The sequence below is a fragment of the Stegodyphus dumicola genome, chromosome 5 (assembly GCF_044657685.1).
Source record: "Stegodyphus dumicola isolate Sdum_Otavi_A_Nest chromosome 5, ASM4465768v1".
NCBI classification, from domain to species: domain Eukaryota; kingdom Metazoa; phylum Arthropoda; class Arachnida; order Araneae; family Eresidae; genus Stegodyphus; species Stegodyphus dumicola.
The window spans coordinates 12856926-12884534 of record NC_140772.1 but is presented as its reverse complement, the minus strand read 5'-3'; the positions used below and the strand labels follow the sequence as shown (position 1 = coordinate 12884534).

At 34.1% G+C, this 27609-nt stretch overlaps 1 long non-coding RNA gene across 1 annotated transcript in view; it reads left to right on the top strand.

Moving 5' to 3' along the window:
* The first annotated feature begins 891 nt into the window (after nt 1-891).
* Nucleotides 892-27609, top strand: part of LOC146997053 (uncharacterized) — a 113774-nt gene continuing 87056 nt past the window's right edge. Inside the window, exon 1 of the long non-coding RNA XR_015041084.1 lies at nt 892-1026. This is a non-coding gene — a long non-coding RNA (uncharacterized LOC146997053). The remainder of the gene's footprint in view (nt 1027-27609) is intronic.

The following is a 27609-nucleotide window of genomic DNA, read 5'->3' as shown; positions in this document are numbered from 1 at the left end:
CGTGTTTGCTAGATTTAGCGCTTTTGCGCATGCATTTTCCCTTAAATTTTTTTACGTTCCCCGGAAATTCGAAAATATGCACCCGGGAAAACCAGCAACGATGAAAAAAACAGAATAAAACTAAATAAATAGTATAACAATATTAATAAGTATATAGATAAAAATTCCCTTACCTGGAGCTCTTCCTAGGTGCGCTCATGTTGAATAATCCAAATTTTTATGATATATATGTACAAATTTACGAAAATAGAACACACGTATAGATGAAAAGTTAATATAATATAAATACAGATAAAGTTAAATATAATATAAAAAGTAAGTTAAATATAATATAAAAAGTTAAATATAATATAAAAAGTTAAATATAATATAAAAAGTAAGTTAAATATAATATAAAAAGTTAAGTAAAGCAAAAAAGTTTAAAGATAAGATAAATATAATGGTAGATAATCAGATAAATTTGAGTCGCCTTAGTCGTGATAAATCTCGAACTAAGAATGAGCGGTAGTTCTTTCTGCGTTTCCAAAGTCACTCGCAAATATCCAATAAATTTTCTGATTGGCTGGAAAAGATGAAAATTTATCCTTTCCAGCCAATCAGAAATTTAGTTAAGAATAGCAGTAAATTTTATTGGATGGACTTGTGTTTTGTTAGCATTTTTCGAACAATTTGAATTAATGCAGGTGTTTTTTCGGTTTCTAAAATAAACACCTGCGTTTTCGAATAACTAACAGATACTTTTATAAACAGAACAAACTGGGGCTGAAAACTATTCGCACCTGCTCTATGTTCTCAGGATCGACTAAATAACTTTTTTTTATTTATTTACTCAATAGATGACGCGAGGAGCTCTCGTATCTGCTGTTTTCTCGCCACGCATTTCTTGTTTTACCCATAAAAAGTTCGTAATTTTTGTGTGACGCTAAGCACTTATTTTTTATATTACCGCCAATGCCCTTACAAACTACCCCAAATGTAGGTAATAGCTCCATGTAGCTGTATGCCTAAGTACCTGTTCCAGTAACAGTAAGCCTAAGTTCAAGATTTTATTTGTTTATTATAAACTTATTTTATCAGATACCTTTTTAACATATAAGCGTTCTGCCTGTTCGCTAAATACATTTCGCCAGTTCGAACACTCGTTTAGTTCAATTATTTACCAACGAATTTACATTAAGGTTTATATTGGGGCTAAAGCCCACACGTTTGTTTTCACGTAGATTTTCAGATAAGTAACACAAAAGTGTTTATTCTTTGTTACATTCTTTATTATGACTTAGATAGAACCAAGTAAACTGAACTTCAGTTTTAGGCAAAGGAAATGATTTAATTAGCTATTTGGGAGGGGAATGTGTGATTGTAACGAATATATAATAAATGATGTGAAAAATATACTGCAAGCGCACTTTAATGTGATCACGTTTGTCCATAACTATTTTGCTATCGTAATAATCATGATTGGTATCATGATAACGCTATAAACGCTGAGAAAAAATTGCCCTTCAAAACAGAAATGGAATTTAACTAATTTAATATAAATATGATCAGTAATATATCTTGCATAAAATTCTAAACACGAAAAGACTGTTCGCATTTACGAAGGGTTCATACGTTTCTGAAAATTATTTGACTTCTTTTATGGAAATGAACAATTTCAGTAGATATTTGATCTCGAAAATTTTATTTTAGCAATAAAATTATATTAAAATTTACTTATTAGATTTATTAAAATTTGAGATAAATTTTAAAAAAAGACAAAAAAGAAAATCTGAAAAGTTTCAGATTTTAAATTACATGCGAAGGGGCGTATTTTTAACATTTTGTGTGTTACCTTTAATTATTTATTATCATGTTCTTTGCACTTAAATCATAAAATTCAGTTCAAGATGAATACCGCAATATAATTTTAAATTGAGCATATCTTTAGTATTTCCGATACGCAGTCTCGCGCGCTGGAGATAAAAATGTTTTTTCTGTACAGTGTTGCCATGGCTCGCTTTGAAATCGTAGAGTTTGTTAATCAAAAATTCGTTAAAGTTTTACAAAATGATAACGAAACAAATTTCAAATTTGGCCTTTCAGATGCCCATATTCGCAGTAGGATTACGTCATTCCAAATTGTATGGCTCTAGGTACCGTTGTTTTATCACAATGCGAAAAACATACATACATTTATACAGATTCTTAATTATTTAACTTCTTCAAATATAATACAGGGCAATAATATTAGGTAGCAACAGTTTGAAAAGTGAAACGGGCATTCAGAGTGATTCGACGCAAAATCGCAAAACGAAAACAATAGTCCCTCAGGGGAAAGCCTCCTTTGGACTAATAATCTAATATATAATATATTTATTAGATTAAATTATATTTAAAATCACTAAAGAAATAAATTTTAATATATTTTTTTAATTATTAATCACTTTAATCATTAATTATTTTAATGATTAATGATTTTATTTATTTATTTCTTCTTGTTCCTCTTTCCTGAGGGTCTAAATTAGGGCTCCGGCTCTTCTAATTTTAGAAATTAAGCCCTGAAAACATGCTAATGTAAAACAATAATGCAAAAACTGTAACCTTACTAAATGGTTACAAAAGGGCTTTTAGTATCGAAACACGATTTTGAGTTGTTTCACTTTTCATTCGAGTCAGCTGCCATTCGGAAAAACGACTGTTGTTATTTGACAGTCGTTTCTCCATTCTGTTAGTAATTATTTCCCTTCTGTTATTAATTAATAAATTAAAGTATTTAAAAGCATGTAAGATATTTTTTTTTCCTGCTCTGAGCATACCTTCGTGGTGTAGCTGGAAGCATGTTCGGCGTGTATTCGGAAGGTCCGGATTTCTAATACCGGCGAGGTCACTGCCCATTTTTCCCGTTCCTGGGGCATCGATATAACTTAACGATACATGTATCAATAAATTTTTAAGCCCAAAGGAGCGTTAGCTCAGGTGGACTATTAATTTCGTTTTGGCATTTTGCGTAGATTAACTAATAACGGCGAATCACTTGAAATTGTTGCAATCTGATATTAAAGCCCGGTATTATATTGAAATTAAATAATCAAGAATTTGCATAAAGGTATGTATGTTTCTCGCATTGTGATAAAACAACGGTGCCTAGAGCCATCCAATTTTGAATAACGTACGTCTCTACTCGAATATGGGCATCTGGCCCACTGTCCCTTTGGGTTAAAAAAAAATATGTTATGTTACTTGGATACTCACAGCACTATAAGGGTATCAGCCTGAAGGATGGGTAGTTTTCGTGGAGGACTTTCGCGGGAAACTAGCTCATATTCATGTTGCAAAACACGTGAGAAATCATGAGAAATACTCATGTAGCCAACTAGTTCGAACAATTTCTAATTCCTCCACCCGAATATGGACACCTGGAAGCTCGATTTTTGGAATATGTTATATTGTCTACTTCATATTTTGGAACACTTTTAACGAATTTTTTATTAATAAACTCAACGATTTCAAAACGAGAAGTAGAAACAATAACGGGAAAAAAAAATATCTCCCGCGCGCGAGACTGTCTAACGGAAATTCTAAAGATATGCTGTTTTTAAATACTTTTAGACCAAAAGAACATTACCCCAAATGCTTTCGAAATGTGCATGTGTAATATAATGTAATATACGAGTGTGCTGCAACCCTCCTGGCCGATAATAATCGCACGCAGCACAACCAACACAAACATGTATGTGTACGTAATTGAAATGGCGGGCACTAGCCGATTATAGGCGTTGGCCACTACTAAGGCCTGAAAACGTGGAGGCACCTAACGAGTGGCCATCATTGCCTCCTATGAAGGGACATACAATTTACATCCATGCTTTCTCCGGGATTCGAACCCAGGGTCTTCGGTACGGCAGTCAAAGTCACTACCCACTTCCCGGTCAGGGCGGGAGCTTACCTAAGTTAATGTTTTTGTTTTGTTAAATTAATGCAAAGCACGCAAGGGAGAAGGGCTGCCTGAGAGAAGGGATGCCTTCGTGGAGGGCTTCCGAAGTGAAATTGGCTCGTACACGTTAGACATGTCGAAAACTACGAAAACACCCATGCAGTCAGCCCTTTCGCCGGGACGCATAATTCACAAGTGCACACCAGTATCGCCACTGAAGGAAGGGTTTCAAAAATGGACCAATGAGCTTTTATTGCTCTTATGACGCTGAGTCTTTGAAACTGCATAGTTGTTATTTACGTTTTATTTTGCTTTTGTTTCGCAGTTATAAATGTACGCCGTATAAATGCTGCTATCAATTTAACAGAAAATCTCGTAATGCTTTCGTAAGTTTATTTAATCGTCCGCATTTATTTCATTTTCGCGAAACTTATCACGCACAGGGTATTCAGATTAATGTTCGTGACATATTATCACTCCTTATATCGAGAAAATAACTTAAGCTACAATTAACCTCAAATGTTATGTATTTACTAACACCTGTGGATTAAGAGAATTCAAGTGTATAATTTTTTAATTGAGCTGAGAATAATTGGAAGTGTTACAATAAATCTAGTATTTTCTTATCTCAATGCTTGCGTTCCTTTGATTTTAAAAGATTCAAAATTTGATAATTCAATCAAAATTCAATTAAATCAAAAGTCAAATCAATTAAATAAAAATTCAATTCAATTCAATTAAAGATCATTCAATTGTAAATGATCTGATTATACCTGTTGTTAAAAGTTACATATGAATAAATTAAATATATTCGTTGTAAATAAAATAAATTCATTCTCTTTGAAGAATAGAGAGTACATTTAAGTGTGAACAGTTATTAATGTGAAATTTAACACGCTAAATGTGTATAAAGGCAAATGAGGAACGTTCACTTTGAATAAAACTATGCATTGGCTATTATAATAGAACATCTTTTTCATACAGACTGCAGTAAAAAATCCTAAGACTTCTACTATTTACATATATAAATTAAATTATGCTTAGATTTTATCTAACTTGCACTGAAAATTTTCACAAGAAAAGCGTGATGCTTTAATTATTTTGTAATGTGAATTGCGTGTCAAAACATTTTCAGAGCGGGGCAGAAGTCATGTAAAATGGCAGAAATATTACTGAAAGCCCATTGATCCATTCTAGAAGAAACTACCTTGGTGGCGATGCAGATGTGCACTTACGAAATATGCCGCCGGGACTCAAACCCCGGACCGAACTTCCGGTGTTCAGCGACGTTACCGCTCGACGGCTGTTGGGACTTCCTACGTTAAAATTTAACTTTGATTTTTAAGCATTGACACGGGAAGTTTATATGCTACATTTAAAATGGTTATTGTACTCTGATAAAAAAAAAATCAATAAAGTTTGAGTAAAAATCTAGAAAACGAATAATAGAAAAGATGTAAGACTAATCTTTTTTATGCCTTTATGTTGATTTTTACTTCCTTAATTATATCCTGTTCTTCTTTCACATAATTATAAAACTGGGCACAAGTCATTTTAAAATTAAAATAACAAATCAAAATTGCTTCAACTGTCTCCACTGCAAATTTGTTACTTTTATCCGATTATTGAAGACCCTTAGGGAAAATAGTCTCTCGAAATTTGCATTGTGGGCTGGTATGGCAAATGCACGTACAATGTTCGATACAATGTACGTTTTTGCATAGCTTTATTAGGTACGATTTCCGATCAATATGCTTTGTATCTGCAAGAAACTTAGCCATTTTCAAAGTAGCTACCACAGTTTTAAATGGTACTCTTTTTTTCTCTAATTAGTTAGAATATGGCAACCCTTAGCTACTATGAAAACATCGGAAACGAAAAAGGCAGATGGAATGAAATTCATGACTCAAAATATTCGCTTCAGTTGAAGTGTTTTAAAAGCAGCTGCAAAATCCACGAACAACGTCTATTTTTTTGTTTTGGCGCCTAGCGAAAAATGCAGTGTCAACAGAATTTTATTCGTAGTTGTTGTTATTACTAAGATATCTGCGTCCGTTAATGATCTCACGCTCTAAAGTAGGAACCTTCAACCTTTCACATCCAACAGCCACATCAATAAATTCACAAAGATCCGCGGGCCACGTGTCAGTCAAAAAAATCTTGTAGTCGGAAAATTTTATATAAAAAATCTGATGTGTACAGCACATGACTTCCTTGTACGGAATACTAAATTATACGCATTTTTTCTTGCATTTCATTTAAACTTATTGGATTGAATTAAATCTACTTCGCCGACAGCGCATAAACCACAATAGAATACTAAATGTATTCTTTAAAACTCACTCTAGTATTTCTTTACCATAGCGACACTCTGGCGCTAGATTCACTTATTAGTATTATATTTCGTTCATATTATAACTCATAATGCACAAAATTTATATCATTTAAAGAATAGAATTTTCTAATCGTTGCCAAATGTTCTATTCAAATACTATAATAAAGCTAGAATGATGTATAAAAGAAATTAAGCAAATAAAACAAAAAAGAAACAGTTTTTCACAGACTATTGAGTATTTCTCATTCAATTAATCACTTCGCGAGAAGGCAAAAATACATAAAAATTCAAAATATCTATATTAAAATTTACTAAGTAAATCTTAAACACTTTATTTCCTCGAAAAAATTCCAGAAAGGATTAAGCATGATTTAATTGGCAATAATAAATGAAGGCGTTATCTTTATTGTTGCGAAGCTAAGTTTCTCTAGATTGGCAACAAATCCACTAGTCTGCTGTTTCAAATGTAAACAATCAATGGCGACCATAAAAAAAAAAGGCTTAGCGGCACTTAAACAACTTTAAAATTGTTGATAATTCTAAAAATATTGCATACAGATTTACTAAAGGAATAAAAACCTTAACCGGAAGATAAAAACAAAATAATTCAATCATTTTTAAAGCAAAAAATGTACAATTTACAAACATATAAGAGTAAAGAAACTGAGATCACTGAGCCGGGTAACAGAGTGGATATATATATATATAAATATATTTATATGCGTTTGGTGCGGCCGATTGCAACCAAAATACGAGATGCACATCTACATGTTATAGCTGTCCTACATACAAAATTTCAATGTTCTGAGGCTACTCCTTTTTGAGTTATGCGAGATACGTACGCACGTACGTACATACGTTCGTACAGACTCCACGAAAAATTCTCTTCAGAATTCATTTTAAAGCAGTTTTATAATTTTTTTGGAGGAAACGAGTCTCTTATTCTGTCCTTACGTACAGATATCACGCAAAAACATCGTTAAATTGCATTCGATAGCGATCAAAATGGATATTTTCGTTGAAATATGTTGCCTGAAACTTTTCGTGATTACAATACTTTCTTTTTACTTCGTACAAGGAAGTAAAAAGGGAGGTTTCTTTTACAAGAGTGTACAACTGCGAAGAGATAGTGTTACAGATTTGTATATGTATGCATTGGTTCCAAAAAATCAATCCAAAAGTTGGAATTCAAATTAAAATGTTTTGCAACTTTTTTTAACTATGAAAGAAAAAAAGTATAAAGATGACTGTACAGAACGATATTACAAAATGCATTTACAATAAAAAGTAAAAATTTAAAAAAAAAAAAAAAAACTTATATTACTGGCGGGAGATGGTAGTTACTTTGGTTTCATTGTGAAATTTGACATTGTTTTTTCTTGATTAAAGCTTCAATATCCGGTTTAATCTGTGTTGTTGCAATTCTTAAAAGTTTCCTCCAAATGTCTCTCTGTCAGCCGTGTTCTTGTTTTTGATTTTTGAATTTTCATTTTACTAAAAAGCTGTTCACATATGTAGGCAATGCCAAAGATAGAATACATGAAGACTGCATGTTTACGAATTCCTGGATACTTGTCTTCCGTCACGTATTTCGAATAAAAATTAATGTAGGATTTTCAAGAAACTTGCATTTTACTGCAGAGTCACACTGTAAATCTATAAATTCTAACTGAAGTTCAGGTGAAACACATATTACATAAGAGAAAGTGAAATGTTTGAAAAATTCGTCATTTTCAGAAAATTTTATCCCAAATAATAGAATACATGAAAGACTGCATGTTTACGAATTCCTGGATACTTGTCTTCCGTCACGTATTTCGAATAAAAATTAATGTAGGATTTTCAAGAAACTTGCATTTTACTGCAGAGTCACACTGTAAATCTATAAATTCTAATTGAAGTGCAGGTGAAACACATATTACATAAGAGAAAGTGAAATGTTTGAAAAATTCGTCATTTTCAGAAAATTTTATCACAAATAATAGAATACATGAAAGACTGCATGTTTACGAATTCCTGGATACTTGTCTTCCGTCACGTATTTCGAATAAAAATTAATGTAGGATTTTCAAGAAACTTGCATTTTACTGCAGAGTCACACTGTAAATCTATAAATTCTAATTGAAGTGCAGGTGAAACACATATTACATAAGAGAAAGTGAAATGTTTGAAAAATTCGTCATTTTCAGAAAATTTTATCCCAAATAATAACGGGTATGTCAATAAAATGTTTTAAATATCAAGAATAATTTATTTTTTACGACAAAAAGCTGATAAGGTAATTTTTCTTGAAACCAAATTTCTTAAAAATTTTTCAATTTTTCTTCAAATGTGAGGCCACTAAAATACCTTCAGCGGGCCACGGCTTGAAGACCCCTACTTTAAAGCACGGGTGTCTAAAGGGCGGCCCAAACGCAAATTATGAAAGTATTTAAATTTACACACTTTTATTTAAAAAATAAATATTTGAATTTGATTCATGTATAATTGATTCGTTGGCATTTATTTGAAAATAAAAATTTAAATAAAAACATCTTAGTATGTCATGATGTATTAACTGCAAAATGACATTCAACTGAAAGAAAAATTTGAAAAATGTTTCTTTACTGGAGTTTTATAAAGATTACCTACCCCGCGATAAATATCCTAATTTTCACAATCATGCTTTATTAATGTCTTCAGCTTTTGGCAGTACGTATATTTGTGAACAATTATTTTCAAGAATGAAGCATCCAAAAAACAAAATAAGACAAAGATCACTGACAAACATCTTGAAAATTCATTAAGAATTGCAACCTCGTTTATTGAACCCGATATCGATTTCCTTGTTCAACAAAAGCAAATTCGTCCACCTCATTCCTTTGAATTTTTTACATTTTTATGAAATCCAAACCAAATGAACTGGTGTACTAAGAATACGGCAAAGCACACTAGGGCTATCTGCCTAAGGGGAGGGATGCTTCGTGGAGAACTTTCTAAGGAAAACTGGCTCTATACACGTTACCATATGGAGAAAACCACGAAAACGCCCATGCAGCCAGCCGGTTCGCGGGATTCGAACCTCGGACCGAACTACCAGTGTTCAGCGATTTTACTGCTCGGCCGCTGGTGGGCCCAAACTAAATGAAACGAAACTTTTACAAATTAATAATAAATATGTACCTATATATATATAATTCAAATAAAGAAAATTAATTAAATTAAAAATTAATTAAAAAGAAGTTAATTTATTTTAATAAAACAACATAGAGCTAATTTTTATTTAAATTTGTTAAAAAATATTGTAAGTGTGCCCCCGTAATTTTTTTTTTTTTTTTTCCAATGCGGCCTTCAAACGGTCACAATTTAGACACCCATACTTTAAAGCAGGGTTTCTTAAACTGTGGGTCGCGACTCCCAAGGGAGTTGCGGGACCTGCAGCAAGGCGTCGCCAAAAATTTTAGCAGTTTTTATATTCTTTAACTTATTATAATAATTTTACAATTACCAAATATTTTTACAAAATGTATCTGAAAACAGGCAAAGATAAGACAATACAGACAAAGAAAAAAACGAAAACGTTTCGACGAATTCTTTTTATAGTATAAACGTTCATTTTCCTTGCTTTGCACGTGACGCTGTCATTTCATCGGTTACTTATTTAAAAGTTTCACATTGTTCTATGTCTTAAAATTAGAAATTAAAGTTAATGACCTAAAACTGCAATAGTATATTACAGTACAAGTGAAAGAATTGACAGTTTTACTCACGCGTGTGTCGGATTTGCAGAATACTTATGGAGGTTCTAACAAATTTTTGTAAATATTATGGGGTTCTGGGGGTCACAAAAAAATCTCGGCGATAAAAAGGAGCGCGAATGAAAAAAGTTTAAGAAACCCTGTTCTAAAGGATCAATTTTGCTCTCGCTGTCGTCTTTTACTTTAAAAGAACTCAGAGAAAGACAAATCTGTTACGAAATAAAAGTATAAGGTATTTTTCCCACTTCCCTAGCGTGCCTTCGTGGTGTAGTGGTTCAGCACACTGGGTCGGTATTCCAGAGGTCCGTGGTTCGATTCCCGGCGAAGGCGGTTGCATATTTTTCATCTTTTCTGCTTCCAATTAACCTAATGACTCTACAAAAGAACTTGTTTTTTGTTCTTTTTTCCGTTGGCTAACGCTTTAGTAAAGGTATATCCATATATGGCGGCCAAAATTAGGGGCGGCCGGACGATACTACGTCTAAATATTTTAAATTCATTGTAAGTACTTGTCATACGTAACTACGTTTTATACAATCTGTCTTATCTAAGTGCTTAGTGTGAAATAAAAATTTTATTAATCACTGAGAATATTTTTTTTTTTTTAATTTGGGGGCAGCAATCTTAGGAAAATACGCGGGCAGCCAATGGCCTAGGAACGGCTCTGGGGTAAGTGTGCATTTTTTATATCTCAGTGTGCTAACCACCCCCTAGATAGCCTTGCTAATTTTAAACAGTATGGAAACAATATGGAAACTTGAATAATTTTAAACACGGATAATTCCGATGCTAATTCTAACCACAAAGATGGCAAGCCAACTTAGGTTTGAAAAACAGATTTTAAAAAATGTAAGTCTTAGAGATGCATCAAATTTCATTGCCACGAAAAATAAATTTAGTCCTCTAGACCCCGAAAACAATACTAATAATACCCAGTCTGCAGTTAACACTGTAAATCAACCAAGTACTTCAAGTCAAAATTTACCCACATCACCACAACCAAAAGCTATTCCACCAGTGATGGTATGAGTTATTCAATTATGGCAAAGCACACGAGGGCTATCTGCCTAAAGGGAGGGATGCCTTCGTGGAGGACTTTCTAAGGGAAACTGGCTCGTATACACGTTACACGTGGGGAAAACCACGAAAACGCCCATGCAGCAGCCCGTTCGCAGGATTCGAACCTCGGACCGAACTACCAGTGTTCAGCGTCTTTACGGCTCGGCCGCTGGTGGGCCCCCTCCAGTCATGGTAAAGCTGCCGGGCAACATTAAATGTAATCCAGACCTAAAATAACTTGCAAACCAATCAAAAGCAAAAATTTTTTGGCAAAATAAATGGAGAATTTCTCAAAATTTTACACAATACACCCAACGGTCACAGAATTTTTAACACAATTTCTCCGGGATAATAATGTACAACTGTACACCATTAATGCAAAACACCAACACTCAGTAAAAGCAGTCATCATAGGACTGCCCATAGGTATGGAAATGAGATATTTTAACGGAATACGGTTACTAAGTTCACAAAGTTGTTCAGATGACATGTAACATAGCCATGCAACCAATACCGCTATTCGAAATTCAAATTTTTTTCCACACCTAATCAGGGTCGAATTTATGTATAAGCTGAACAAGTTATAGCTTAGCCCACACACGCACATTCTTGGCCCCGTTCCGAAAAATTGTCGCATATCTCATATATATATAAGACTCGTATCCCTCATAAAGGGCCTCATATCTCAAACAGCTTAGGATCTCATCAAATCAAAATTCGGCCCTCCAACCTAATGTTGAACAACATATGTCACTATCCATAGTAAAAATTTAAAAATATGTTAATAAAAATCTTATTCCACAATGCCACAATTGCCAGAAATGGCATCATCAGAAGACGGTTTCCTCGTTATGTAAAATGCACTTCGGATCACGCAACTAACTCCTGCCCATAAAACAGGATTCATAGAAAGCACAGTCTGCGTCAATTGCAAAAATTTTCATCCAGGTTATATAAAATTCCCAAAACTAAGAAGCAATAATCCACAAGGCCAATCACAACACAATCACAAATTCACAAACAGCTAATAGTAACACTCCTGTACAAAACTTAGCATACAAAAGCAACTCCATTATTAAATACTCCAAAACTCACTCCGTCGCTGAACACTGGTAGTTCGGTCCGAGGTTCGAATCCTGCAAACGGGCTGGCTGCATGGGCGTTTTCGTGGTTTTCCCCATGTGCAACGTGTATACGAGCCAGTTTCCCTTAGAAATTCCTCCACGAAGGCATCCCTCCCCTTAGGCAGATAGCCGTATTCTCAATACACAAGCAATGCTAGCGCAATGTGCTTTGCCGTATTCTCAATACACACATACACACGCACACACACATTTTTTGGTTACTGCGAAAAAGCTGTTTTTAAAATTATTTTAAACACCTGAATTCCCATAGCCCTTTCGTTTTCCTACTAGAACGCAAATCTGGTAAAGAGTATTTAAGCAGAGGTTTTTTTTCGGATTGGAAGTTAGAGCGTGTTTCTGCCTCGCAGAGACAACGTTAATAAGATTTGATTCCTCGTCTTGGCATTTTACTTGTCGCCATTTAAATTGTTACATCTGTGAGCTGTTCCAAACTTTGCGTTAACTAAAGGCATCCCTCCCTTAAGGCAGACAGCCCTCGAGTGCTTTCCTATAATCTAATAAACCAAACCAACCAACCAAAACCCACTCACAGTTTAAATTTTAGAGGCTTCATGGAACTATTCAAAATTGTTAAAGCACTGGAAGCCATATCTGGATTTAAAAAATTGGCATATTTACAGAAATGACAGCATGTTTTTCAGCTTCTTGCATCGTGCGACTGTTACACGATGCAGTCGCACGATTGCACACGATGCAGGCATTTTGTGAAATAAATGCTGGGTTTGTTTACAAATCCACGACAGTTAAATGTATTTCAAGGAAACATTATTCAAGGAATTTAATTTTAAGTAATCATCAATACCAGCAATTATTAAAAAAATTTATATTTGAACTATGTAAATCATAAAAACTGGATGAAAACCGAAAACTGTATATTTAAATCCAATTTACAAAATTGTCTAATACGCAAAAATGTGGCGTATTTAATTATGGCAAAGCACACTAGGGATATCTGCCTAAGGAGAGGGATGCCTTCGTGGGGGACTTTCTAAGGGAAACTGGCTCGTATACACGTTACACATGGGAAAAACCACGAAAAAGCCCATGCAGCCAGCCCGTTCGCGGGGTTCGAACCTCGGACCGAACTACCAGTGTTCAGTGAATTTACCGCTCGGCCGCTGGTGGGCCACGCAAAAATGTGAAACTAAAAAATGTAACCCAAACTTTACTAATAAAAGCAGCTTTCCTTGCAAGAAAATGTTACATAAAATTCTACCCAAAGCTATACGGGCAAACAAAATACATATTAGAACTGACATGAAAGAAGTAATATGCATCATAACATAATAATTTAAGGTAAGTCCTCTAAAACACTCTCTTTTCAGAAATTGTGTTGTTCACAGACAATATCGTTATCTATGCTTGTATAGCTATGAGCTGAGTCTTTAGAGAAGTTTGTTAAATTTTATGAAGCCATCGACATCCAAATATACTGTATAACAAAAAATTGAGGCACCAAGAAGGAATCATTCGATTGTTTTGAAATTTCGTGTGCATAAATGTTTTGATCAAATATGCAAATGGTTAAAATTTAGTGTCCAATGAATGAATAGTGGATCGGAACTACGCATCCAGCAAATGCATCTAAAGATCTGTTCTTGAACTTTTTGGTGCAAGTTCAACTCATCACTTCTCTATTATTTTTACAAGGCTATCTCAACTGGAGAAGCTTCATTTTTGGACTTTTACATACGTCAGGACCCTAAGGGGATTCATTTAGGAATCTGGAAAGAGCGGGAGTAGTGCATCTCGAAATACCCTCATATGCGGTCAGGTCGTAAATTTACAATCCCTTTTTTCAGGGGGAGAGCTGACAAGGAGCGGCAATCTCGCTTGGGATCTTGAGAACATCTAACTTCTCTACATTCAGTTTTATACAAAGGAAAATACAAATTGAATTCTTCGAATGAATGCAATTTGGTACAATGAAAATGTATTACTTAACGATAAACTGTAAGATAAATAACATCTTTTTTTAAAGCCATAGGTGTAGAAAGACAGATATTTGTTACACGAATGAATTTATAGTAAATATTGAGTTTTTCATTTCGAATGCTATGTTCCATGTATGCGAAGTAGCTGAGTATGTGAGATAATAGTCATAACCGAATGGCTTTCAACCTTTTCACGGCTAAGGACTGTTTCTCAATTACATTGTGGTCGCTGCTTTTTGGTTAATTTTCTAATGGCATATAAACAATAATTGTTTTTATTTGAGACTTATGAATAAAATAACGCAAACTAGACTGCAGAAAATTCCTAAGAATGAAGTTAAATAATACTGAAAAATACATTATTGATGCACTTTTGTGTTTTATATGTAGTAGTATTAACTACGACTATAATCCTTAAATAGAATCCTTAAATTATATATATCTATGTATAGGTATATATAAATGGAACCAAATATAGAACAAGGTATAAAATATCTTTATTATACAATGTTCATTACCATACGTATATTTACGTAATATCAATATAAATAGTTAGTTAGGTTTCGTACATATATAATTTATTTTTATATTTGTATTTTTTGTATTAGATTCAGTAAAGTATACGTATCTGAAGTTTGATTTATTCTCTTTTTGGGTAACGACTTTAAGTGAGAAAGAATTGTTAGGGCCTTCATAGGGATTACATTATATACAATCAGTTAGGATCCGACTTTTCCTTTCTTTTAATCATTATATATATTGAAATACTACTTGATAAGTATACATAAAATATAGCAGTTTTTTTTAAGCTACTTATTTATATATCTATTGTTTCGTCTGATTTGTTTGATTATAGCAAAGCATTCGACGGTTATTTGCCTAAGGTTAGGGGTGCCTCGTAGAGAACTTTCTAAGGAAAACTGACTCTTATGCACGTTACGCGTGGGGAAAACCTCGAAAACGCCAATACAGCCATCCCCGTCGATCCGGATTCGAACCCCGGATCGACCTGCCAGAGTTCAACGACTTTACAGCTCAGCCGCTAGTGAGCCCCCCCCCCACACATCCACACATATACATTAAATAGTATTTACATGTCGTTTATAAAGTATAATTGAGTGCAATTTAATCATAAAGAGTTAGAAAATATTCTACGGAATTACTTCACTTCGTAGACTTTTTGTTAAGCTTCACCGTATTTCTTAAAGAGAATCTCAATGCTAGTTCCATTTCCAAGCTGTTTATGTACCTTATTTTTCATGCTTTGAATTATATTTAGAAAATTATTTCACTTGGTTATTCTTGAAGCATTTAATTTTTTTTTTTTTAAAGCGCACATTAATACGGATCACTGAACTAAAGTGCTCAATACAGGACAAATTAATTAGCTACTAAATTTTGATTTTCGTTGAGTAAAAATGAATTCATCTGCATTCTATAAGAAAGTAAATATTCAAAAAAAAATTTTTTTTCCTATTCTCGCAGTCATAATATTTTTCTTAAATATTCAGCTAATTCATATTCAGATATTCCAATCCATTACAATAAGTAATAAGTCAATACAGTAAATAAGTTGCCCTATTGCACATTAGAAATACTTATTCTCGTAATAACAGATACGTATGTGTTATTCTCTTCGTAATCTTCAGTATATATATTTATATTTATAATTAAGAAATCTTTTGAAAGCAGCGTCAAACAGCTATCAAAATTATATTTTAAAATTATTATTTAGAAGTGCGCTTATAATGGTTTTTATATTTACGAAAGATACTTCCCGTTTACTCAGGCTCACTGTATTCAAGTCGATAGGACCAATTGAATGGAAAGATCGATTTGTTAATTCATTTCCAAGTTTCAAATCGGATGAATGGACTCGCGAATAAAATAGCACATTAAAATACGGTCACTGAACTACATTGAGCAATGAAAATTTTAACAAAGGTTTTGTACTTATCTTATGAAAACAAAATATCAGAATCTAATTAAATGTTTCACTTATTAGAAAAATAGAAAATATAAATATTTGTGAATAAAAAGAAATTATCTTTAAAAAAATAAAATTTAAATGAAAAAAATAAAAGAATTACAAAATATTGCAGAAATTACATAAAACAGCGAATAAACTTATTCGGCACAAGCTCGCTAAATGTAAAACACAGTCAGAAGTACAGTCAGAAAGCTCGCCTTGTCACAGAAATATACTGTTCAACGGGTTTAAAGGTTATTCAGACTAACGTGCGAAGTTCAGTGATTAACTTGTATTTTCCTTTGAATGTATAAACTAGCCAAAAAAATTGAGCACTTGACAATTAGATGCAAATTTAACAGATGGGAGCACTTGACAATTAGATGCAAATTTAACAGACGGATTGAAGGAACCCTACTGCAACATACCACTTTGTGTAAGCATTTTCGTGGATTTCCTTAAGGTATGTAAATATGAGCCGATTTTCCTTAGAAAATTCTCCATGAAATCATGCCTAGCCAACCCTCATATGTTTTGCCATATTCAATACAAAATCATTCTTAAGATGATTAATTAATTAATTTTATGTTAGATGATACGAAGCTTTTCAAAAACTAGGATGCTTTCCGTAAACAATTAGTATTAATAAGCGCTGTTCAACTGGAATTGGGTCGGATTATTTGTTTATAGCAGTGCTTTTCAGCCGACTTACATGTACCTGTATGTATTGCTCTAATGAAATGTTAATAAACAAATAAATATAACTTTTCGTATCGTATGTAATTTGTCTCCATTCTGATACCATGTGCATCATTTATTTCTGATCTGCTGATACTGAATGAGACCTAAAAACATTTTTTTTTAAATATATCTCCCCTTATGATCCCTGACACAGCTGTTTACTTTCCCCTTCCGTCATTAACGTCAGTCTCCTGCTCTTTAACGCATTTGCCAAGCCACCGTTCAAGCCATTGGCGAATGTGCTGCTTACCAGGAAATTTTCGTGGTTTTCTCCATGTGTAACATAAATACGAGTCAGTTTCTATCAGACGTATGAAATAATTTTTGTATCAACTCCCCGCTATAAACAGTCCTCCATGAAGGCATCCATATCCCCGTCGGCAAATAATCTTATGGTACTTTGCCATAACCTAAATAATCTGATTTGATGATCATGCTAATCTACTCTCATACTGAAGCCTCTGGTGCTTTAATTAATGTTTTATTTATCATAAAATGTGTTAACTGCTTTAAATTAACCAAATCAGGATTTTTTTCTGTTAGATTTCCTTTTTGAAATTTTTGACATCATTTTAGAAGCCTAAATATGTCAGTTCGTTTTAGTAAGACGTATTATTTGTAACTTTTTTACATATAAGTACAGAGAATCTCATGACGGTGAACTCTAAAAGTGTTTCCTACAACATAAATAAACAGGCTTTTATACATTTGCCTCTCTAATGCAACCATCTATATAAGTGGCTTAAAAATCGCTTGAAGCGGCCGTTAGTGGTCGCATTAGAGAAGTCTCATTATATTTGCATTTTTGTGGCATTTAATAATTTCAGTTACATGTCTGCCTTATAAGTTATAATATTGATTTTTCAAGGTCGTGTAACAACTTTCAATATAACTTAGAATAGTAATATTCTTTTACATTCCATTCGGATTATTGTATTCGTATGAAAGCCATGAATCAATTGTTGATCATTATTTTGTACGTATACTGTTGCAAAAATTTAAAAATTCTTAATTATGATATTTTCCAATATTCGGGCTTTAAATGCCCAAGTTATTTAATTTTATGTCAAGATTTAAACTTTGTGCATTTACAATAAGATCTTAATTCTGGAACTTTTTAACATCTGAAGCTGGTTAAAACTGGTTGAAATGTGTTTGCAGTCGCAGTTCGTATGCAAAAGCATTCTCGCACTGATTTGTTTTATGCTCAATTTATAGCAATTTCCCTAAGTAACCAAATTTTATATTTATATCATTTTTTTTTAAATTGTGAAAATAAACAAAAAGAAAGGAAAACATTTTTCTTTCTTACATCTTATTATTCAGTTCATCTTTTATGATAAATAGTGTATTTTTCAATTTTCTTCAACTGTCAAATCTTGTTGTATTTCTAAATATCTTTAGATTATTTACAGTCCCTGCAATTTTAGAGTTTTTATGTTAAACTCTAAAACAGTTATTAGAAGAATTATTAGAAGCATTTGATGTAATTAATGACGCACGTCGCCCATAGATTCGCAAATTTTGAATTTTCAATATTGTTGCAAGCACTTGAGCAGAAAATTCGTCTTTTCTAGCAAATTGCAAATTTTAAAATTCAAAACATTCAACTCCATCAATCCAATTTTCAGACTCAATTAAAGGCACTGAAGTTATTTAACATTTAAGAACTCTCGGTGATTTAGAACTCCCCGGAATTGGTACTCAAGAAATGATTTCAAAAATGCTCTTCTACATCTATTAATAATTTGTTCTATCCCTTGAATAGCTAGTATCTACTGCATTTTCTCCTCATTTCTTCTTTGGTGGTTATTTGAATCATGGCAAAGCACGGGAACTGTCTGTCTAAGAGAAGGGATGCCTTCGTGGAGGACTTAACGAAGTATGAGAAAGGGAAACTTGATTGTATTTACCTTACACATGAAGAAATAACTAAATTATCTTGCAACCAGCTTGTTTGCTGGGATTTGAGCCCCTGTCGAACTGTCAGTGTTAAGCGACCGCCAGAATCGTAGCTAGGGTTTTCAGCGCCCAGGGACAACTGAAGATTTCGCGCCCCTTACTGCTTGCCAAGGATGGAAAACATTTAATTCTACAATGTCGTAACATTAGTTTGGCGCCCCTTGGATTCTGCGCCCGGGAACAGATGCTCCCCTTGCCCCCTTCTAGCTACGGCCCTGGCGACCGCTGGAACGCTGATGAGTTGCATTATGTATTCTGCTTAAGAATATAGAACACAAATTACTGTCAATTTTATTATATCATCAGTGTTTGGTAACTTTCTCTATGAAAATAAAATTGTTAGAAATTGAGTAAAAAGACATGTAAATATTTTGAATTTGGATTCAATTTAATCCCCTTCATGTAACATATAATGCTGTAATTTACGTAATAGCATTTAAAATTTTTGAATATATTAACACAAAAGGATACGGCAATGCTGTTACGGCATTCGACAAAATATGTCTCGTTTACGTATATACCAATCTCTCTGCAGAAGGAAGAAAATTATAGCCAATGCAGAAAATTTCTAAATTCAATTTCGCCAGATATATTTTACATAAAATGAAAAAACAATTTTCAATACACATAAATAATTAATTGAATGAATGTAAATTTTTACCGCAAAATACATAAACTTATTTTCAGCTCAATGTAAAACTGTTCCCACGCAAAATTTATATTATAAGAAAAAGTTAAATGTCTGTTATGTCGAATATTTCTTCACTTAGATTGCAGAGACATTCGATATTTTATAGAAGCAGGAGACTTGAAAAATGAGCAACCCCCTCTCCGGGAATCGAACCGCGGATCTCTGGAATACGCACCCAGCGTGCAGACCACTACACCACGAAAGCACGTCAAGAAGGCTCAAGTCTAAAATTTATGCATATTTAGTATTAATTCTATATTTTGCATATTAACATTTAAAAAAATACCTGAATAAATTACTCCTGGACGGTTGTGTATAAGCCTCTGGTTTGTTTGATCAAGTGCGACTCATTTGTAAAGTATTGAATGGTGTACTCGCTTGCAAAAACTTGTGAATTTTGTGTTTCTTGAAAAATCGGCAATACTAAGTATGATTGCTAAATATTACATTCTTTTTAAGGGAACATTATAGTATAATAATAAGAATATTTTCTTCTGGGATATACTTTTATCAATGATATGTTACTGTAGCGCAGTTTTGCTAAATTCCTATAAATCAGTTCTAATTATTCTAAGCTGATTTACTAAGACTTGGAATGATGCTCAAGGCCGGCGCTAGACGTTTTGCCGCACGGTGTCTGCTTTACAACTTCAAAATTCTGCCGTCCAGCTTTTTCCAAAGTTTTAAAAATTTTGCCTTCTCAAATTATATTAATACAATAAATTACTATGTATAAATTTTTCTTGCCTTAGATGAAGGAAATTTATCACTTACTTCATCAGTCGATCCTTTCAAATTTTTCTCTTTCCGCATTTAAAAATGCAAATGACTTAGGGGATCTTGTCCCACCGTTGATTGTAAATAGTCAAAATTTATTTTAATTTGCTGAACGAACGATTTGATAATGAAATAGTATTAGATAGTGTTTGAAGTGCGACTGCTAGGTTAAAAAAAAAAACATTTTCTGCATAGATCTGTAATGGAGTTTTAGGTTCAGTTTCTTTTCTACTGCGGAGTAACTAACATCTTGCAGTCACATTCACTGCTCAAAACAATTAGGGGACATTGTGAGTTCGGTATGAAATAACCATGTAATAGACAAACATTTTAACAAAAAGAAATAGAAGAGATTATAAAGGAAAATTATAACCTTTACAAAATATGCAAATTTAATTAATAATATTAAATTATTAAAAAATAATATTAAATTTCGACGTCTGTTACGTCGAAAACTATGCGTATTGGTTGTAGGAAATAATGTCACCCGGAAAAAAGGGAAACGGAAAGAATGTCCCCGGAAAATAAGGAACGGAAAAAATGTCACCCTTCGTTTGCAATGGAAAATATAAGGCATGTTTAGAAAGATCGCCAAGCTGGGTGATAAAAGTTTTATCTTACTCTTAAAACCTCTCTCAAGAGAGCCCGCTATAACCCTGCCCGTTAAATCAGAATTTGGCAGGTTCACCCAACTCCAATCGGCGACATTATTTGGCGAGATTTTACAGGTCCTTTTTTTCCGTTCCTTATTTTCCGAGTGACATTTTTTCCGTTCCTTATTTTCCGGGGACATTCTTTCCGTTTCCCTTTTTTCCGGGTGACATTTTTTCCGCACACCATGCGTATTAGATAAGGAGCGACCTGCAGTATTTCTTTGTAGTAGGAGATTAAAAACAATTGACACGCATTGAATGCTTTGTAGCAGTGAATATACGATGTCTCAGCAAGATGACTTAGTTGAATCGATAGTCAGGAAGGCCATCATTCGTTCAAAGGAGAGTCAAACGAAATCCATTATAGCGGAAGTGTTAGGAGTTTTCAAAAATGTCATTTCCAGACTATGGAATCGTTTCTGGAAACTGGATATGTTTGAGAAATTCGGGACAAGGTCGTGTTATCGTTTTAATATAAAAAGCGGGAGCTATATGAGCATTTCGTTTAAAAAAAAAAAACTAAAAATATATCTCTATGGTAGAGAAATAAAGTGGTCAGAAAGAACGTTTTGTATGCGGAGATATTTGGTTGATGTACTGCAAACATTTCATTACACAATTTTGTCAGACAAACCAAGAAAATAAATAATTAATTATATTACAATAATTATTAATTTTAAATATATTTTCCAGAAATCGATCAAAATAAAAACTGAAATTTTCGGGAAAATCTTGTTTGGAGATCATTTGGCGCTCCTCTGCGAGCGGCGCCCGGGGTATAATACACCCCCTTGCCCTCCCCCTCGCTACGCCACTGCCCTTGTCACTTGATCTGTGGGTGGTGGTACACTTTTTTCCATCCATGGAGCCAGCCAGAACTAGCAGTCAATCCAGGTTCTCCTTCTTGAAATGCATCATAAAACTTTATGGCTTCTCTGGCCATAAAGCTTTATGGATCTTCTTTATTCCGGCCGGAAGTGAAAAATAAGAGAGGGCAGTAAAGTTTTAAAATAAAATAAACGTTAGTTAGTAAAACTTACAAGTACTTGTAAATAACAGAAGAAATGACAGCATCACGTGCAAAGCCAAGTATAATGAATGTTTATGTACATTGAACGACGCAAAAGAATGCGTCGAAACGTTTTTTTCATTTTCTTCGTCTGTATCTTTATCTACTTACAGATACATTGTGTAAAAATATTTGGTAATTGTAAAACTATTATAATCAGTTAAGGAAATATCAAAAACGCTAAAATTTTTGGCGACCCCCTGCTGCAGGTCTCTCGACCCCCAAACACAGTTTAAAAAACTCTTATCTAAACCAAACCAAACCAAACCAAAATCTGCGTGGGTAAAATAATTCGATTCCAAACTGCGACTAAAAGGAAAGGGTGAGGAGATAATTTCCACCACGCAACAAATCGATCCGAGTTGAACCACGAGTATATAATGAGCGGGAGTGAATTGGACTTTGATTATTCCTAAACTATTTTATGTATTTATGCAAATATCTTAACTTAATCGAGAATCACTGTACATTTATTTTAACTACTGAATCCGTAAAATATCTCCCCCACACGATGACAAATTTGTTCAGTGGCAATGTGGGCACTTTCTCTTCAAAATTCACATCTTGTCCCTTTAAAAATGTTTCTACTTTCAGGATCCCATAACTGGTGACAACTGGCAAAAGCCTGCGGACTTCGACTGATTAGTTCCTGCATCCAAGGTTAACGGTGACCGAGAATAGGAGAGTAAGACGAATTCGTCCCACGGCAGCTGTTGACACATTCCATGTTCTATTTTGCAAGTATTCCGGCGCCAAAAAACGATTAGTAAAACAAAAATGAGCGAGTGAACCTTGGGAAAGAAGTGAAAGATTTGTTTATATTTGAAGAAAAATTATCCACCTGCAGCATCTTTCATCACTTCCGGTGTTTTTCTAACGCAGACTGTTTTCAGCATGAAAAAAATTTGCGCGTTCGCGACGATAGGTCAAAACCCATGGGAGTAACTCAACTCATAGGAACCTAAGCACACAATCCACAGCAGCTGCAATAAATAAGAGGGAACACAGAAAGTCAAAGCGACTAAGCATTAGTAAAGCCAGTTCTGCGTATAATTAATAAGCCAATATACCTCGTTTCTCATCCATCATTGCAATAAATTGTATTTTTTATTAGTCCAAAGGGGCTTTGTCCTTGAGGGACTATTGTTTTCGTTTTCCGATTTTGCGTCGAAACACTATAAACGCCTCTATCACTTTTCAAATTGTCGCACAAAATATTATCGCCCTGTATTATATTTAAGGAAATTAAATAATGAAGAATCTGCATCAATATATGTATGTTTCTCGCACTGTTATAAAACAACGGTACCTAGAGCCATCCAATTTTGAATGACGTAATTCTGCTGCGAATATGGGCATCTGGAAGCCCCAATTTGAAATTTGGAATTTGTTTTATGATCGATTTCATATTTTGTAACACTTTAACGAATTTTTTATTAACAAACTCAAGGATTTCAGAGCGAGCCATGGCAACGTTGTACAGAAAAAAACATTTTTATCTCCAGCGCGTGAGACTCCGCATCGGATATTCTAAAGATAGGCTCAATTTAAAATTATTTTGCGATATTGCTCTTGAACTGAATTTTATGGTTTAAGTGCGAAGAACGTGATATTTAATAAATAAAGGTAACACATAAAATGTTAAAAAACGCCCCTTTGGACGTAATTTAAAATCTGAAACCTTACAGATTTTCTTTTTTCGCTTTATTATTATTTGAAAATTGTACTATTATTTAGTAGTTTGCTTTCCAAAAATAAACATAGGCGGAAGATAAGATTTTCACTTTAAAGGCAGGAGATAAAAATATGAATTAGAAATTTTGCAATCGACTTTTTTTGTACATGTTTTTAGAAATATTTATTTATGATATGCTTAGTATAAAATAATACTCACTGCAAACATAAATGATTACTATCCAGATAAAATGAATTTTTAATCAATTTACGCTCTATTGAGTTTTATTGGTTTATTGAGAATACGGCAAAGCACACTAGGGCTATCTGCTTAAGGAAAGGGATGCCTTCGTGGAGGACTCTCTAAGGGAACTGGCTCCTATACACGTTTCACATGGAGAAAACCACGAAAACGCCCATGCAACCGGCCAGTTCGCGGGATTCGAACCTCGTACCGAACTACCAGTGTTCAGCAATTTTACTGCTCGATGCAGTCTGTAATAATAGCACAGATAAGTGAAAGATATTTGTTGCAATCACAACACAGAAAAGAGACTTTTCCTTGAGATTTTTTTACAGTTTTCACGGATTCACTAAACATACGTATTAACAGTATCCAACTAATATTGAATATCCAACTAAATTCGAAATATTTCTGTTAATTCTCAGCTAATGAAGTGAATTATTAATGAAACGTAATCACCTTGAATTAATAGAATCCAGCTGAGATTTGAAAGAGTTATTTGTAACTCCTAGTTAACCAATTAATTAACGGTTAACTAAGCATATGATTAATTTTTAGTTAACGGGATCTTGCACACAAGGGAAGGAAGTGCTCAGGGTTTTTAAACACAGTTTTTTTATGTGGCCTTTAAATATTTCGTATTAAAATGCTGCGAAATTATTTTTCTCTCAAACGAAATTGCCCTTTTCCATTTTCTTTTGTTTGTCTTTCGCCCTGCGGGCAGAAGCCCACCAGCGGCGAAGCGGTAAAGTCGCTGAACATAGTTATCTGAGGTTCGAATCCCGAAAACGGGCTGGCTGCATGGTCGCTTTCGTGGTTTTCGTGAGCCCTGAGATAGTGTGCTTTTCCGTAATCAAATAATGTGTATGCGAGCCAGTTTGCCTTAGAAAGTCTTCCACGAAGCCATCCATCCTCTTAGGAAATAGTCCTAGTGTGCTTTGCCGTAATCTCAATAAATCAATCAAAATCAACGCCCTGCGAGCAGAAGGATTTCTGTTTGTCTTTGGTTCAAGCATAAAAAAAATTTGCTGCGTATGTCGTGCAACTTTTAAAAAGTTTAAGAATTGACGATTAAATAATTATAATTTTTGTCTAATCACCTTAATTCTCATCTAATTAAGTAAATCACTAATGGAACGTAATCAACTTTTTGCTAAAAGATTCCAGTTTAATATTTCAAAGAACTTAGCGGAGCAAAAAGCTCCTTACGTTGAAACGTAAACAAAAGGTTTGCTCGTTACGACATGAACCTTTAAAAAGTCTAAGCGTAATTTAGTTATTAACTGAAAAGGACTAGATCGGGAGAAATCGCAGCAGACTTTTGTTTTATTCGCGGACAATTGTCAATTTTTTTTTCATCGCTTATGAATCTTGAGATATACAATTACACAGTCCAATAATTTCTTACTTTCTAGTTCATGGCTTTATCGCTTGCATGATGTTTAGCAAAATTCAGTCAGATAATGTTGAAGGTCTGCAATTCTGCCAGTTTCGTAATACAATTCATTTCAAATTCTGTTGAGTGCACAAGCGGCAGAGCGGAAAAATAGTTGAAAACGGGTAGTTCGAACGGGGTTTATATCCGAGCTGCACGGGAGTTTCGTCGTTTTGTTCATGCTTTTGGCTTGGTTTATTTGATTACGGTGGTGTATTGAGAATACGGCAAAGCACACTAGGGCTATTTGTCTAAGGGGAGGGCTGCCTTCGTGGAGCACTTTATAAGGTAAACTGGCTCGTATACACATTATTTGATTACGGAAAAGCACACTATCTCAGGGCTCACCGGCGGCCGAGCGGTAAAGACGCTGAACACTGGTAGTTCAGTCCGAGATTCGAATCCCGCGAACGGGCTGGTTGCATGGGCGTTTTCGTGGTTTTCCCCATGTGTAACGTGTATACGAGCCAGTTTCCCTTAGAGAGTCCTCCACGAAGGCATCCCTCCCTTTAGACGGATAGCCCTCGCGGGCTTTGCCATAATTAAATAATCCAATCCAATCCATCCACACTATCTCAGTAAATGTAGTGATACTTTCCTGGAGAAACGTCTAAGGGAAACTGACTCATACTCACGTTACGTATGGGGAAAACAACGAAAACGCCGATACTGGCCAGCCCGTTCTCCCGGAATTGAATCCAGGTCAAACTACCAATGTGCAGATTTTGAATATCGATTTCGAGAGCAGTCAGACTAAAGTTCCTTTTCTTCAGGAGCAAATAAAAAATTTCTGCTAAATGTTTCTCCCTTTTTCTTTGCTTCCCGTGTGTGCGTGTAGGGGGGGGGGACAATGAAAACATCTACTAAGGTTGCCTTTTTTTTTTAAAGCCCAAAAAGCTATTAGTCTCAAAATAGTATTTTGCATCGTTTCACTTTGCACTGGTTCCCTTTTCAAACTGTTGCCACCCAATATTATCGCCCTGTATTGTATTTGAAGAAACCAAATAATGAAGAATCTGCATCAATGCATGAATATTTGTCGCACTGTGGAAAAACAACGGTACCTTATTGACATTATGTAGAGACATTAGGTATTTTTTGGAAGCAGAAGATGTGAAAAATGAGCCACGCCCTCTCCTGGAATCCAACCACTGACGCCTGGAAATATGCGCCCAGCGTGCAGATCACCATACCACGAAGGCATGCTAAGAAGGTGGGGGAAATACTTTATACCTAGACCCATCAAATTTTGAATAACTTAGTCCTCTAACCGAACATGGACACTTGGAAGACCGAGTTTCTAATTTGTTTTATTATCTATTTCAAATTTTGTAAAACTTTAACGAATTTTCGATTAACAAACTCAACGATTTCGAAGGGAGCAATGGCAACACTGTACGAAAAAAACATTTTTATCTCCAGCGCGTGAGACTGTCTATCGAAAATTCTAAAGCTATGTTCTTTCTAAACATTTTGTGATATTGCTGTTGAATTGAATTTTCTGTTGTTTAAATGCGAAGAATAAATATATTTAATAAATTAAGGTAACACACAAAACGTTAAAATATCGCCCTCTTAGGCATAATATAAAATAAGAAAGCTTTGAGATTTAATAAAAGCATTCTCTTTTTGTTCATAGTTGTGTTAAAAATACTAGGTGCCTGGAATAATGTCGTCCTTTAAATTTTATTTGACTTTAATTTATTTATACATTATTAAATCATAGTACTTATTCGAAAATTTGGGTATTTAAACAAAGCTGCAAACCAGACTTTTTGAAAACGACAGTATTTCTCCTTTGGGTCGCGTTTGATATATCTACTGACATCAGGTATCAAAATGATAGCAACAGGTCTTAGTTTACAACAAATGAGCAATACAGGAAATAGTTTTACAAAAAAAAAAAAAAAAAAAATCTGAACGCTTCCAGATTTTATTTTCGGGCGATTTGTTTTTTCATTTACACACACATACACGTTTCGAGAACAATTGAGCTCACCTCATATTGTGCAGAAAACATTTAAAAATAGCATATGTTTAGAATTATAGATAGTCTCGAGCGCTAGAAATAAAAACGTGTTGTTCCCTTCAGTGTTGCCACTGCTCTCTTTGAAATTGTTGGATTCGTTAAAGTTTTACAAAATATGAAATAGAAAATAAAACAAATACCAAATTCGGGCTTCCAAGGGCTCATATTTGAGTGGAAGACTGTGTTATTCAGAATTTGATGAGTATAGGCACAGTTCTTTGTTCACAATAGAAGGAACATGC